The following is a 5,452-nucleotide window of genomic DNA, read 5'->3' on the forward strand; positions in this document are numbered from 1 at the left end:
TTGCCTTGTAGACATAATACTACATGTAAGTGCAGGTACATGACGTATATCCTATAATAGAAAAGTATGGCTAGTAGAGAACTGCAATCGTACATCCCCAATGCCAACAATAGTAAGTGACCTATCATCACCTAAGTGAACTAAACTAGAGACAGTGCGGTAGGAATGGAACCACTCACGGCATGGTGTAACATGAAATGAGGCAGCTGAATCCAAAAGCCAACACTGTGCATACATACAGTGAACCTTGGTCAATGGCGTAGCATCATAAGAACTAGCTGCAAGTATGTATTCCCCATCGGAGTCATCAGTCTGCATGACATTTATTTCCTCAATTTTCACATTGGATTTCATAGGTACCATGCTACAATCAGAGGAATTTTCTTGTACTTTTTCTTTCCCCTTCTCTTTGCATTTCTCATTACACAACTCATGACACTGTGGGCATATATGACCCTTCTTGCCACAATGATGACATGTCACATTAGCATTTCTCCCAGAGACTTGTTGTGTGACTTACCACATGACTTAGACCTAGACTTCTGCGAGTCTCTGCCACATCCATATCCATTGTCATTCTTTCCATTATCATCTGTGCCTCTAATAGTCAAAGCATGCGGCACACAAGAGGCATCCAAGTTCTTACGGTTGATCTCTTCCTACAGAAGAGCACTCTCTACATCATGCAAGTTTAAAATAGTAGCAGGAGCATATAAGGCTGTCTGGAATACATCCAATGACTCACTCAGAGTCCCAATCAAAAACAATGGAGTAACCTCATCATTGAAGGTAATTCCCTGCGAAGTCAAGTTCTTAAGGATAGCATGGAACTAGCTCAAATGAGTAGACATTGTCATATTCTCCTTCATGGGTAGGTCCATAAGTTGCTTCAGTCAATACATCTGACTTGCTAGACTTTTGTTGTCATAGAGATTCTTAATCTTATCCCAAATTTTCCAAGCACTCTATGCTTCCTCAACCACATTGTGATGCTCCTGTTCAATGAGAGACAAGATAAGGGTGGACTTACATAACTCATCAAGCTCATCCCATTCGTCATCAGTCATAGTTTCAGGTTGCTCGCCATGCATCCTTAGTGGCTTTATCTGAGATTTCTGCATCAATACCTGCCAAACTTGGCTCTTCCAATATGCATAATTTGTACCATCAAGCTTAGTGATGTTGAAGATAGCACTGTCGGTGGAAGAAGATGCCATTCTGTAGTCCAAAATGGTGCAGATTGTTCAAAACTACTTGTTGTTTTCTGTTGTAGACAGCCAAAAATAGCACCAAAACCAAGGCGAAATGACTACGAACTGATAGCTAATGATGTTGCCCACCAAATACCATCAAAAATGCATAAAATCAGGATGATTCGGCATGAAAATTCCACGTCAGTCCATGCATAATTGCTTGTTGTAATAAATTACAGCCAAGTACAATGAGAGAAAACTGTAGACAAAATGAACACATCAAGTCAGCCATTGTTTGTCAAATCATAAGCAGCAACAAGCAGGCATAAATTAGCATGTGACAGTCATACGGACACCAAGAAAACACCCAAGCATGTCAAATGAATTTGTCAGTAAGCCAACACACCCCTTGTGTAATAGGGTAAAGTGTACACAACACTGGCAAGACGACCTGACACAAATAGGTGTATCCTCAGGAAGTGCAAAGCCCAAATCAATCCAAGTACATCTGTGAGGACCATGGCATATCAACCATGCAACATCTAGGTGAAGATCCCAGTCTCAAGTATCCGAATGCTCAAGTATCATAAACTACATGCTCAATGTCGTCAAGCATATCAAGGCGCTTCCACTGGCACAAAAGCCAAAAATATCAAGCAAAGAAGTTCAACAAGGGCATATGATAGCATCAGTGCCAGAAGATCCAAGATCAAGCATCAATAAGACCTCATGAGCATATAGGCCGTGTAGCATCCGTACATAGCATCCATAGACATTAAGTACATCCAAACCGTAACTTTGGAAAGTCGAGAAATAGTCAAAGTAAGCTTCAGGCTATCAAATTTCAAGCCAAAGCAAGGCTCAGTAGCATCCAACTCCAAACAATGTAACAAGCATGTAGTAGTGGCATAGGCCAAGCATGTCAAGACCAGTTAGACATAAGTGAAGTACATGCCACAAGTACATCAAAGATGGGGATCCAAATGTTATACAAAGCGAGCTCAAGCTCAACCAATGATCCAAAGCAATATCAAGCTCAAATTTGATCCCCGATTATCAATACATCAAAGTACATCTCCAAAGCATGTCCCGATTCCAAGAGGCATAAGCAAACATGAAGTAATAGGCTTCAGCCCACTGTTGTACATCAATGATTTACTCTTCAAATTTGAGATTTTTCAGCCCAAAAATCAATCCAAAGGCATGGCAAAGCACATCCACCAACCAATAGGCATCAATGGCCTAGCATAGGGCATCAAGTGAAGTGCAGATGAGCTCCAATCTTCATGTAAAGATCTGTGACAGACATAAACAACAGGTCTATTGTACACACAATCAAACTAGAGCTGAATATCAGTGCCCCAAAGCCTGTACAAGGCTCAAAGCATGGCAGGGATCAATCCAAGTAGTGCCACAATGCCCAAGAGGCCAAGCATGATCATCAGCAAGAGCAGAGGAGCTGTCCAAGGATTGCAAGAAACAGGCTCAAATCACATTGATTTGCTAATGTCTTCCACTGCTCCTGTTAAGGGTATACCAGGTGGAAGAGGGCTCAACCTTGAGCCAATGAAGGCCTAGTACAAGCCCAAGCTGGCCTACAAAGGCCTCAGGCAAGATATCGTGGGAACAAGCTAAAATGGTGGGAGCTATAATTGCCCCTGATCTTGCAAACCCTAATGTACTTGTAAACAACAATGAAACCTTGAAATAAATGAAGAAAAACCTCTTATGCAATGCCCTTAGGGTGCCCAAAGGGGCCGGTTGGGAAGCCGGGGAGTGATGGGAGCTCGGGAGAGTCAGCTATGGCTATTGGGAAGAAGACCCAATGAGTGAAGGGATTCAATAGGAAGCTGAAGATGCCATGAACCAAGCTTGAGTAATCATGAATCCTTGCTTTGATACCAGTTGAAAGGTGAGAAGGATCGAAGCTTGCTTGGAAGAGCTATGGCAGGAGAGCAAGAGCAAGAAAGAGTGAGAGACCAAATGGGAACTCCAATAGTCACAATGTGTGACCGGGCCTTCCTTTATTCAAACTGCCACCGAAAGAATAAAGAATAAAGTGACAATGATGGGCACCTGCCACCACTGACAATGATGGGCGGAGGTGCCTTTACCCCCAACGAAAAAACCCCACTCCACCCACCCCACCTCACCTCACCTCACCTCACCCCAAAAAACCCCACTCAACCCACCCCACCTCACCCCCCACGACATGGCACACCCCCCATGACATGGCACATCCCCCCCTCAAAAAACCCCACTTTAGCCACCTCATCTCAGAAAAACCCTAATCAATCCACTCCACCTCACCCCCCCATAACATGGCACACCCCCCCATGACACGTCACATCGCCCCCTCAAAAAACCCCGCTCCACCCACCCTACCTCACATCGCCTCAAAAAACCTCGCTCCACCAACCCACCCCACCTCACCCCCCACGACATGGCACACCCCCCTCCCCATGACACGGCACATCCCCCCCTCAAAAAACCTCGCTCCTCCCCTCCGAAAACCCCGCTCCACCCAACTCCCACCATGACATGGCACACCCCCCTCAAAAAACCCCACTCCACCTACCCCACCTCACTGTGCCTCAAAAAACCCAGCTCAACCCACCCCACCTTATCCCCCCATGACATGGCACACCCCCCACGACATGGCACATCTCCCCCCTAAAAAACCCTGCTCCAACCACCCTACCTCACCTCACCTCCAAAAGCCCCCACTCAACCCATCCCACCTCACCCCCCCACAATACAACATGCCCCCCCTCCCCCTTAAAAACCCCACTCCACCTAAGTCCCCCCCTCAAAAAACCCCGCACCACCCAAGTCCCCCCTTCCCACGACATGGCACACCCCCCCGCTCCACCGAATCATGGTATCCCCTCCCTTAAAAACCCCGCTCCACAATGGCACAGCACACCCTTCCCCCCCCCTCGCTCCACCCAACCCCCTCCCATGACATGGCACCACCCCCAACCCCCCACGACATGGTACACACGCCCATGCTCCTCCCAGACTGTGGCACCCCCCCTCAAAAAACCTTGCTCCACCCAAAGCCCCCATGACATGGCACACCCCCCACGACATGGCACATTCCCCCCTCAAAAAATCCCTCTCCATCTAGACCCCCCACGACATGGCACACCCCCCCATGATGTTGAGATGACAAGCTCAACACATGCGGACATTAATGATAGAATGCCTAGTTAGATGGGTCCACACATCTACACTTAGCACGTTGATGGTCATTATGACTCTCACATGGCCACTGACTCATTACTTATTATATTCAGGTTGTTATACCTATTTACAGAGCTGGCATAGTTATAGCACCAATCGACTAGTGTAGTAGGTTATGCATTGTTTGACTTAGTAGGCCACTTTCCTTTATGTTGTATCTCATCTGTACTTTGTGTACATTGTAAAGTGTGTGTGAATAAGAAGAAGAAACCAGCAAGAAAACGTTTTGGCATCCATCTCTCTTCTTGTCTCTTGAGTGAGCTTCTCCTTGTGCATTCTGTGTGTGTTCGGTGCTGTTTCTTGAGCAAGTCCCCCCACCACACGATTCTTGACATGGTATCAAAGCCGTGCCACTGAGAGAGGCTGAAGTGAAGGAGAAGAAGCAAGGTTCGAGCAAGCAAGCCACGGGTAAGCTCTCCCATTCTTCCACTCTTTCTCTTGGATAGTGCCTGTGGAGGGACCAGAAGCACGGCAGAGCAAAAATCTCAGATTGTAGTGAGATTTGGTGTGCGCGAAGAGCATTGTATATTCTACAGAAACACCCTTTAGGGTTTGCCCATTGCTATTTTGGCCATCCGATGTCATTTCAGGCCCCGTTTTAGAGCCGCAAGGTTGCGGACAGCAGTTCGAGATACCCTGCAATTTTAGTTGTGTCTGCAGAGAAGAGAAGAAGAGAAAAAGAAGAGTCCACTTTGCCACACACCAAAGAATGAGCTCTCATTCAATTTTTGAACTTTATATACAAAACCCTAAATCCCTTTTGGGCAGTCATCCCCTTATCCCCTTTTTTACATGGCCGGCCGTGACCTAGGCTCTTTTTCCCATTGTCTTCCTATCTTTCTAGCTTCCTTCCTACCACCCATCTACCTTTACAATTTGCATGGGTGAGAGCTCGGCACTCTTAAAATAATTCATGGTGTGCCTTGCGCTCTTTTACAAAAATACTGACTTGCGCTTATTCTTGTGTGCCCTTCTCCTTGATTTAGAACTTTTCTGTACTTCTTGTGTTTCCA

The sequence above is a fragment of the Lygodium microphyllum genome, chromosome 5, assembly GCF_053477565.2.
Source record: "Lygodium microphyllum isolate KBCC chromosome 5, Lygodium_microphyllum_v1.1.10, whole genome shotgun sequence".
In the NCBI taxonomy this organism is placed as follows: Eukaryota; Viridiplantae; Streptophyta; class Polypodiopsida; order Schizaeales; family Lygodiaceae; genus Lygodium; species Lygodium microphyllum.